Genomic DNA, 12,185 nt, shown 5'->3' on the forward strand with positions numbered 1-12,185 from the left:
GCGGAATAGTTTCGCAACTCAAGCCACCTGGAACACCACAGCGTAATGGTGTGTCCGAACGTCGTAACAGCACTTTATTAGATATGGTGCGACCTATGATGTCTCTTACTGATTTACCTCTATCATTTTGGGGTTATGCTTTAGAGACGGCTGCATTCACGTTAAGGGACCATCGAAATCCGTTGAGACGACACCATATGAACTGTGGTTTGGCAAGAAACCCAAGTTGTCGTTTCATAAAGTTTGGGGCTAGTTGTGATGCTTATGTGAAAAAGCTTCAACCTGACAAGCTCGAACCCAAATCGGAGAAATGTGTATTCATAGGATACCCAAAGGAGACTGATGGGTACACCTTCTACCACATATCCGAAGGCGAGATATTTGTTGCTAAGAATGGATCCTTTCTAGAGAAGGAGTTTCTCTTGAAAGAAGTAAGTGGGAGGAAAGTAGAACTTGATGAGGTAACTGTACCTTCTCCCTTATCAAAAATTAGTTCCAGTGATTCCTACACCAATTAGTGAGGAAGCTAATGATGATGATCATGAAACTTCTGATCAAGTTACTACCGAACCTCATAGGTCAACCAGAGTAAGACCCACACCATAGTGGTATGGTAATCCTATTATGGAAGTCATGTTACTTGACCACGATGAACCTACGAACTATGAGGAAGCGATGATGAGCCTAGATTCCGCGAAATGGCTTGAAGCCATGAAATCTGAGATGGGATCCATGTATGAGAACAAAGTGTGGACTTTGGTTGACTTGCCCGATGATCGGCAAGCCATAGAGAATAAATGGATCTTCAAGAAGAAGACTGACGCTGACAGTAATGTTACTGTCTACAAAGCTCTACTTGTTACAAAAGGTTTTCGACAAGTTCAAGGAGTTGACTACGATGAGACCTTCTCACCCGTAGCAATGCTTAAGTCCGTCCGAATCATGTTAGCAATTGTCGCATTTTATGATTATGAAAATTGGCAAATGGATGTCAAAACTGCATTCCTTAATGGATATCTTAAAGAAGAGTTGTATATGATGCAACCGGAAGGTTTTGTCGATCCAAAAGGTGCTAACAAAGTGTGTAAGCTCCAGCATAAATGGACTGGTGCAAGCATCTCAGAGTTGGAATATACACTTTCATAGTGTGATTAAAGCATATGGTTTTATACAGACTTTTGGAGAAGCCTATATTTACAAGTAAGTGAGTGGGAGCTCCGTAGCATTTTTGGTATTATATGTGGATGACATATTGTTGATCGGAAATGATATTGAATTTCTGAATAGCATAAAAGGATACTTGAATAAGAATTTTTCAATGAAAGACCTCAGTGAAGCTGCTTATATATATTGGGCATCAAGATCTATAGAGATAGATCAAGACGCTTAATTGGATTTTCACAAAGCACATACCTTGATAAAATTTTGAAGAAGTTCAAAATGGATCAAGCAAAGAAAGGGTTCTTGCATGTGTTACAAGGTGAAAGTTGAGTCAGACTCAATGCCCGACCACTACAGAAGATAGAGAGAAAATGAAAGTCATTCCCTATGCCTCAGCCATAGGTTCTATCATGTATGCAATGTTGTGTACCAGACCTGATGTGTGCCTTTCTATTAGTTTAGCAGGGAGGTACCAAAGTAATCCAGGAGTGGATCACTGGACAGCGGTCAAGAACATCCTGAAATACCTGAAAAGGACTAAGGATATGTTTTTCGTTTATGGAGGTGACAAAGAGCTCGTCGTAAATGGTTACGTCGATGCAAGCTTTGACACTGATCCGGATGACTCTAAGTCAAAAACCGGATACATATTTTTATTGAATGGTGGAGCTGCCAGTTGGTGCAGTTCTAAGCAGAGCATCCTGGCGGGATCTACGTGTGAAGCAGAATACATAGCTGCTTCAGAAGCAGCAAATGAAGGAGTCTGGATGAAGGAGTTCATATCCAATCTAGGTGTAATACCTAGTGCATCAGGTGCAATGAAAATCTTTTGTGACAATACTGGTGCAATTTCCTTGGAAAAGGAATCCAGATTTCACAAGAGAACCAAGCACATCAAGAGACGCTTCAATTCCATCGGCGATCAAGTCATGGAGGGAGACATGGAGATTTGCAAGATACATATGAATCTGAATGTTGCAGACCCATTGACTAAGCCTCTCTGACGAGCAAAACATGATCAGCACCAAGACTCCATGGGTGTTAGAATCATTACTGTGTGATCTAGATTATTGACTCCAGTGAGTGGGAGACTGAAGGAATTATGCCCTAGAGTATCATGATAAATTTTTATTATTCATGCTAGAATTGTATTAACCAAGAACTTAGTACATGTGTGAATACATAGACAAACAGATTGTCCCTAGTATGCCTCTACTTGACTAGCTCGTTAATCAAAGATGGTTAAGTTTCCTAGCCATAGATATGTGTTGTCATTTGATGAACAGGATCACATCATTAGAGAATGATGTGATGGACTAGACCCATCCGTTAGCTTAGCACTATGATCGTTTAGTTTATTGCTATTGCTTTCTTCATAACTTATACATGTTCCTATGACTATGAGATTATGCAACTCCATAATACCGGAGGAACACCTTGTGTGCTATCAAACATCACAACGTAACTGGATGATTATAAAGATGATCTACAGGTGTCTCTGATGGTATTCTTTGAGTTGGCATAGATCGAGATTAGGATTTGTCGCTCCGTGTATCGGAGAGGTATCTCTGGGCCCTCTCGGTAATGCACACCGCTATGAGCCTTGCAAGCAATGTGACTAATGAGTTGGTCATGGGATGATGCATTACAGAACGAGTAAACAGACTTTCCGGTAACGAGATTGAACTAGGTATGATGATACCGACGATCGAATCTCGGGCAAGTAACATATCGATGACAAAGGGAACAACGTATGTTGTTATGCGGTTTGACCGATAAAGATCTTCGTAGAATATGCAGGAACCAATATGAGCATCCAGGTTCCGCTATTGGTTATTGACCAGAGATGTGTCTCGATCATGTCTACATAGTTCTCGAACCCGTAGGGTCCTCATGCTTAATGTTCGATGATGATATGTATGATGAGTTATGCGATTTGATGTACCGAAGGTTGTTTGGAGTCCCGGATGTGATCACGGACATGAAGAGGAGTCTCGAAATGGTCGAGACATAAAGATTGATATATTGGACCATGTTATTCGGACACCGGAAGTGTTCCGGATGGTTTTGGGTAAAAACCGGAGTACCGGAGGGGTTACCGGAACCCCGAGGGAACTAATGGGCCACCATGGGCCTTATTGGAGAGATAGGAGGGGAACCAGGGCAGGCAGCCCCCCCTTGCAGTCCGAATTGGACAACGGAAGGGGGGCGGCGCCCTCCCCCTTTCCTTCTCCCTCTCTTCCTCTCCTTCCTTCCCCATCTCTCCCTCTTGGTGGAATCCTACTAGGACTTGGAGTCCTAGTAGGACTCCCCTCTTTGGGCACGCCCCTAGGGCCGGCCGACCTCCTCCTCCCCCTTTTTATATACGGGGGAGGGGGCACCCCATAGACACACAAGTTGATCTTTAGCCGTGTGCGGTGACCCCCTCCATAGTTTTCCACCTCGGTCATATTGTTGTAGTGCTTAGGCGAAGCCCTGCGTCGGTAACTTCATCATCACCATCAACATGCTGTCGTGCTGACGCAATCACCCTCAGCCTCAACTGGATCAAGAGTACAAGGTACGTCACCGAACTAAACGTGTGCAGATCGCGGAGGTGTCGTCCGTTCGGTACTTGATTGTTTGGATCACAAAGACGTTCTACTACATCAACCGTGTTACTAAACGCTTCCGCTTTCGGTCTACGAGGGTACATAGACACACCCTCCCCCTCTCCTTGCTATGCATCTCCTAGATAGATCTTGCGTGATCATAGGAAATTTTTTGAAATACTGCATTCCCCAACAATACCGAGCTTGTCAAACATTCATAACGTGTGCATCTGCTCCTGCAACAGGTCTGTTACCTAGCGGTGCATCAAGGACATAATTCTTCTGTGCAACAATGAGGATAATCCTCAGATCATGGACCCAGTCTGCATCATTGCTACTATCATCTTTCAAGTTAGTTTTCTCTAGGAACATATCAAAAATAAAACAGGGGAGCTATACGTGAGCTATTGATCTACAACATAGATATGCAAATAATATCAGGACTAAGTTCATGATAAATTAAGTTCAGTTAATCATATTACTTAAGAACTCCCACTTAGATAGACATCCTCGAGTCATCTAAATGATGACGTGATCCAAATCAACTAAACCATGTCTGATCATCACGCGAGATGGAGTAGTCTTCAATGGTGAACATCTCTATGTTGATCATATCTAATATATGATTCATGTTCGACCTTTCAGTCACCAGTTTTCCGAGGCCATGTCTGTACATGCTAGCCTCGTCAAGTTTAACCCGAGTATTCCACACGTGCAAAACTGTCTTGCACCCATTGTATGTGAACGTAGAGCTTATCACACCCGATCATCACGTGGTGTCTCGACACGATGAACTGTCGCAATGGTGCATACTCAGGGAGAACACTTATACCTTGAAATTTTAGTGAGGGATCATCTTATAGCGCTACCGCCGTGCTAAGCAAAATAAGATGCATAAAAGATAAACATCACATGCAATCAAAATATGTGACATGATATGGCCATCATCATCTTGTGCCTTTGATCTCCATCTCCAAAGCACCGTCATGATTTCCGTCGTCACCGGCTTGACACCTTGATCTCCATCGTAGCGTCATTGTCGTCTCGCCAACTATTGCTTCTACAACTATCGCTAAACATAGTGATAAAGTAAATCAATTACATGGCGATTGCATTTCATACAATAAAGAGACAACCATAAGGCTCCTGCCAGTTGTCGATAACTTTTAAAAAACATGATCATCTCATACAATAACGTATATTGCATCATGTATTGACCATATCACATCACAACATGCCCTGCAAAAACAAGTTAGACGTCCTCTACTTTGTTGTGGCAAGTTTTACGTGGCTGCTACTGGCTTCTAGTAAGAACCGTTCTTACCTACGCATCAAAACCACAACGATGTTTCGTCAAGTTTGTTGTTTTAACCTTCAACAAGGACCGGCCGTAGTCAAATTCGATTCAACTAAAGTTGGAGAAACAGACACCCGCCAGCCACCTTTATGCAAAACAAGTTGCATGTCTGTCGGTGGAACCGGTCTCATGAACATGGTCATGTAAGGTTGGTCCGGGCCGCTTCATCCAACAATACCGCCGAATCAAAATAAGACGTTGGTGGTAAGCAGTATGACTATTATCACCCACAACTCTTTGTGTTCTACTCGTGCATATCATCTACGCATAGACCAGGCTCGGATGCCACTGTTGGGGAACGAAGCATGCAATTTCAAAAAAATTCCTACGCTCACGCAAGATCTGTCTAGGATAAGCATAGCAACGAGAGGGGGAGAGTGTGTCCATGTACCCTCGTAGACCGAAAGCGAAAGCGTTAGGTTAACGCGGTTGATGTAGTCGAACATCTTCACGATCCAACCGATCAATGTAACACCCTCGATGCGACTATATCTCCCACGTGTCGAGGCACGACTTAGAGGCATAATCGCATTGAAGGCATATGTCGCAAGTTAGGCAATCTTCACAACATCCCATGTAATATAAATCATAAAGGGGAGATACATAGTTGGCTTACACTCGCCACGTCAATCAAGTACATAAATAACATTACATCATCCAAACACTCATGGCCCGACTACGGCGCCAAAATAAAAGATAACCCAACATGCGGCACGGTCCCGATCACCCCCAACTGGGCACCACTACTGATCATCAGGAAAAGAAACATAGTAACATTGAGAGTCCTCGTCGAACTCCCACTTGAGCTCAAGCGCGTCTCCTGGAGCGGAATCATCAGGCCCTGCATCTGGTGTAATAGTAATCTGTGAGCCACAGGGACTCAGCAATCTCGCACCCTCGCGATCAAGACTATTTAAGCTTATAGGTAAGGCAGGGTAAATATGTGGAGCTGCAGCAAGCGACTAGCAAATATGGTGGCTAACTTATTCGCAAAAGAGAGCGAGAAGAGGAGGCAAAGCGCGAGCGAGAAACTAGAGAGCAACCTACGCAAACATTACTCCAACACCATGTCCACTTCCCGGACTCCGCCGAGAAGAGGCCATCACGGTAACACACTAGTTGATTCATTTTAATTAAGTTAAGGTTCAAGTTATCTACAACCGGACATTAACAAATTCTCATCTGCCCATAACCGCGGGCACGGCTTTTGAAAGTTCAAATCCCTGCAGGGGAGTCCCAACTTAGCCCATGACAAGCTCTCACAGTCAACGAAGGAATAGACCTCCTCCCAAGACGTTCCGATCAGACTCGGTATCTCGGTTCTTCAAGACACTTCGACAGGTTAAAACAAGACCAGCAACACCGCCCGAATGTGCCGACAAATCCTGATAGGAGCTACACATATCTCTTTCTCAAGGCACACTCAGATTGTCCTAGGTACGGGTAGGCCAGCCCAGAGTTGCCCCTGGTGGCCACCGGTAGCTGACAGGTGGACCAACGCTCAGAGGAGCACTGGCCCGGGGGGGTTAAAATAAGATGACCCTTGAGTCTGCAAAACCCAAGGGAAATAAAAGGCTAGGTGGAAAATGGTAAAACCAAGGTTGGGCATTGCTGGAAAAGCTTTAATCGAGGCGAACTATCAAGGGGTTCCCATTATAACCCAATCGCGTAAGGAACGCAAAATCCGGGAACATAACACCGATATGACGGAAAACTAAGGCGGCAAGAGTGGAACAAAACACTAGGCGAGAGGCCGAGCCTTCCACCCTTTACCAAGTATATAGATGCATTAAGATAACATAGCAATATAATGATATCCCAACAAGTAAATAAATGTTCCAACAAGGAACGGCCTTCGATCTTCACCTGCAACTAGCAACGCTATAAGAGGGGCTGAGCAAAGCGGTAACATAGCCAATCAACGGTTGGCTAGGACATGGAGGGTTAGAGGTTTGACATGGCAATTTGGGAGGCTTGAAAGCAAGTGGTAGACATCGTAGCATTGGCATAGCAAAAGAGCGAGCAAACTAGCATAGCAAAGATAGTAGTGATTTCGAGGGTATGATCATCTTGCCTGCAAAGATGTCAGAGTTGACTGGATCCTCGAAAACAAACTCAACGGGCTCCTCGTTAGCGAACTCGTCTCCCGGCTCTACCCAAACAAGACAAACAAGCAACAAGGACACAATCAACCACGTGCAAAGATCAAACAAGATGATGCAAAGATGATATGCTATGCGGGATGCGATGCGGGATGCATATGCAAGATTTGACAAGAAATGCAAGAACCTGGCCTCAACTTGGAAATCCAAGTGTTCCACTGGAAAGATGAGATGAAATCGCTTGAAAACGATATAAAGAACGCCGGAATCGGAGTTACGGTTTGGAAAAGGCAAGCGATTCAAATATGACCACGTTCTGCGATTTACAGCAAGTAGCCATCTAAATGCAATGAGATGACCAAGCTACAGCACCAAACATGACAAAAAATACATGGCAGGGATGCATTCAAGATGCTTAACAAAAGTCTAGCACTGAGCTACGGCCAATTCATCCATTAACAGGTTCAAACAAGCATGGCAAAAATGCATATGGCAAACAGTTCTCAGACTTAGTGAAATTAACACTTGTCTGGAATTTCACATCAGTTAGCACTCTTTGGAGCAACAAAACTACATGCTACAGGAACTGAACATGGCAAAGTAAAACATGGCATGAAGATACTCAAAGAGCTTAACAAAAGTCCCTTAGTGACCTTGAGCCAAAAGGGATCAGAAAATACAATTGCAAGCGTGTGAACATAGCAAAAACATAATCAGTTTTCGGACTTGGTGAAAACTGGCACATGCTGAAACATAACTCAAGTAGGCATGTTTACGAGCTCGATGCACTCACTACAGAGCAAGTCATGATAAGATAAGCATACACCTATCAAGAACACACAAAATGAAAGCTAGACATGTCAAGAACAATAGCATGGCATGCACGGATCAACTACAACATCATCGGCAAAATTGCAAACAAGTTGACAATCTGCCAAGATTCACAAAGTAGCAAAAGTAGAGCTCGATTGACTCAAGCTAGGGTGCTCCATAATTGCAAACGAAGACATGGATGGATAGAGCACTATAATATTAACAAAACATCCTTACTGATCATCCTCAAAAGAGGCACGGATCACTAGGAAACAACATGAACATATGGCAACATGAGATAAACTGCTCAAGGACTTAGTGGAAATGCTGAGTCCCTGAAATCAGAATTAACAAGTGCACCACTTTGCAAGCTTGTGCTAGTCACCACTAACATCACAAAAATACATGGGTTGCACCTCTGGAAAGATGACAAAACCCTTAACAAAACATATGTAGAGCATCCGGGCATATCATGCACACAATAATTATGGCAAAAATGACAAAAACCTAAATGGAGCAGCAGATCCGACAATTAACTCAAGTAGCCCTCTTCTAACAGCATTTCGGGCATCAAGATGAACTCAAATGAAAATGATGCAATGGAATGAAATGATGTACTCTCTGAGATGAACATTTTGATATGCTATATGCATGAATTAGAGCTACGGATGCAAAGTTACGAGGCTATGAACAAGGGTACTTGGGCTAGGAAAAACCGGGGACTTTGAGAAAAAAATCAACCACTCTCAGATCTAGGGTTTCAGTGGCACGCAAAACGAGGCGGCTCTGGCGAGGACTGTAGCTCCGGCGAGCTCGGTTCGTCAGCGGGGAGGCGAGGGAAAGGTGAGGCCGGGCGGCGCGGCTGGGCGGCGCGGGGCAGCGTGACGGAGGCGGCGGCCGGCAACGCGTCGGGCGGCGGGGCGGCGCTGCGGAGCTTCGGGCGGAGAGGCGGCGGCGGCCGGGGCGAGATCCGGCCGGCGAGGTGGCGGCGCACGGTGGCGGCAGGGTCCCGGCGACGAAGGCGAGCGCGGCGGCGCGGGTGGCGCTCGGGCGACAGGGAGGCAGGCGAGGCAACGCGGGATCTCAGGCCGGGAGGGCCGCGGTCGGGCCCCGCGGGCTGGCGCGGTGGGAGGCGGCGGAGCACCACGTGGCGTTCACTGAGAGGGCGCGGGCGGCGGCGGACGTTGTCCGGCGCCGGCGGACACGTCCGGCGCATGTAGAACAGCGGGGAGCTAGGGTTAGGGGTGGAATGATCCGCGAATTTTCGGGGTAGATGCTATTTTATAGGTAGGGGAGCTAGGAGAGTCCAAATGAGGTACGATTTTCGGCCACGCGATCGTGATCGAACGCTCTAGATGATGGAGCAGGTTTAGGTGGGTTTTGGGCCAAATTGGAGGGGTGTTGGGCTGCAACACACACGAGGCCTTTTCGGTCTCTCGGTTAACCATTGGAGTATCAAACGAAGTCCAAATGGCACGAAACTTGACAGGCGGTCTACCGGTAGTAAACCAAGGCCGCTTGGCAAGTCTCGGTCCAATCCGGAAATGTTTAATCCCCACACACGAAAGAAAGGTAGAAAAGACCACCGGAGGAGAACGAAGCGCCGGAATGCAAAACGGACAACGGGGAAAATGCTCGAATGCATGAGACGAACACGTATGCAAATGCAATGCACATGATGACATGATATGAGATGCATGACAACGATAACAACACACGGAGATAAAAACCCGAACCCGAGGAAATAAATTAACTTAACGCCGGAAACGGCAAGAGTTGGAGTACAAATTGGGAAAGTTACATCCGGGGTGTTACAACACTCCACCACTACGAAAGGATCTCGTCCCGAGATCTAGGACTGAAAGAACGCCGGGTACTCAGAACGGAGGTGATCCTCGCGTTCCCAGGTAGCTTCATGGTCGGAATGGTGTGACCACTTGACTTTGAGAAATTTGATTGACTTGTTGCGAGTCTTGCGTTCAGTCTCTTCAAGAATAGGAACTGGGTGCTCATGATAAGAGAGATCTTCTTGGAGCTCAATGTCCTTGAAGTTGATGGTGCGGTCAGGAGTCTTGAAGCACTTTCGGAGCTGAGAGACATGGAACACGTCATGAACATTTGCAAAGTTTGAAGGAAGCTCGAGTTGATAGGCGAGGTCGCCTCTCTTGCTGACAATCTTGAAAGGTCCCACGTATCTAGGCGCAAGCTTCCCTTTGATACCGAAGCGACGAGTACCTTTCATAGGAGAGACGCGGAGGTAAACATGATCTCCGATCTCGAAAGCCAAATCACGGTGCTTACTATCATAGTAGCTCTTCTAACGGGATTGGACTGCTTTGAGGTTATCTCGAATGACTTTGCACATTTCCTCTGCCTCTATGATTGAGTCATTACCCAAAAGCTAACGTTCACCGGTTTCAGACCAGTTGAGAGGGGTACAACACTTCCTACCATACAGAATTTCAAATGGGGCCTTGCCCGAACTTGCTTGAAAACTGTTGTTGTAGGAGAATTCAGCATAAGGAAGACAATCCTCCCACTTGATGCCGAAGGAGATCACACAAGCCCTGAGCATATCTTCAAGAATCTGGTTGACACGCTCGACTTGACCGCTAGTTTGAGGATGGAAAGCTGTGCTGAAGCGGATGTTGGTGCCCATGGCCTTCTGAAAAGAATCCCAAAACTTTGAGGTAAACATGCTGCCACGGTCTGAAGAGATCACTTGTGGAATACCGTGTAGAGAGACAATCCGAGAGGTATAGAGTTACACAAATTGAGCTGCAGTGATCGACTCTTTGATAGGTAGAAAGTGAGCCACTTTAGTGAGTTTGTCGATGACAACGAATATAGCATCATTGCCACGCTTGGACTTTGGAAACCCAGTCACGAAGTCCATTTCAATGTGGTCAAACTTCCATTTTGGAATGACAAGAGGTTGGAGGAGACCAGCTGGCCTTTGGTGTTCTGCCTTCACTCTTCTGCAGACATCACATTCGTTCACGAATTGAGCAATCTCGCGCTTCATATGAGTCCACCAATAAGCCTGCTTGAGGTCCTGATACATCTTCGTGCTCCCAGGGTAGATGGAGAGGAGAGAATTGTGAGCCTCGTTCATGATCACTTTACGGAGGTCACCTTTGGGTACAACAATACGATCCTCGAAGAAGAGAGTATCCTTGTCATCAAGGCGGTAGCACTTGTACTTGGGTTGACTCTTGGCAATCCCAATCTTCACCTTTTTCACCATAGCATCAAGAAGCTGGGCTTGGCGAATCTGATCTTCCAAGGTAGGAGAGACTTGGAGGTTGGCGAGGAAACCTTGAGGAACAACTTGCAGATTAAGTTTGCGGAAAGCTTCACAAAGCTCAGGTTGATAAGGCTTAAGAATCAGACTGTTGCAATAAGCTTTTCTGCTCAATGCGTCAGCAATCACATTGGCCTTGCCTGGAGTATACTTGATACTCGGATTATACTCTTGAATAATTTCGACCCATCGAGTTTGCCTGAGGTTGAGATTAGGCTGAGTGAAGATGTACTTGAGACTCTTGTGATCAGTGAAAATGTCCGCTTTTCTTCCCAAAAGAAGATGTCTCCAAGTCAAAAGAGCATGCACAACTGCCGCCAACTCGAGATCATGAGTGGGGTAGTTCTTCTCATTAGGCTTCAACTGGCAAGAGGTATAAGCAACAACTTTCTTCTCTTGCATCAATACTGCGCCAAGACCTTGGAGAGAGGCATCACAAAAGACCTCGTACGGCTTGGATTCATCAGGCGGAGTCAGAACTGGAGCAATGATCAATTTGTCTTTCAAAGTGTTGAAAGCAATGTCACACTCCGGAGACCAAACGTACTTGACGTGCTTCTGGAGAAGATTTGACAGAGGCTTCGCGATCTTAGAAAAGTTTTCAACGAATCTTCGGCAATAGCTTGCGAGACCGAGGAAGCTACGGAGTTGCTTCATGTTCTGAGGAGGTTCCCAATTCACAATTGCAGACACCTTCTCAGGATTCACGGCAATGCCCTTGGCAGAGATGATATGACCAAGATAAAGAACCTCATCGAGCCAAAATTCACACTTGGAGAACTTGGCGTAGAACTGATGTTCCCTGAGCTTATCAAGAACCAAACGCAAGTGCTTGGCATGATCTTCCTTGTTCTTGG

This window comes from Triticum dicoccoides, chromosome 4A (genome assembly GCF_002162155.2).
Source record: "Triticum dicoccoides isolate Atlit2015 ecotype Zavitan chromosome 4A, WEW_v2.0, whole genome shotgun sequence".
NCBI lineage: Eukaryota > Viridiplantae > Streptophyta > Magnoliopsida > Poales > Poaceae > Triticum > Triticum dicoccoides.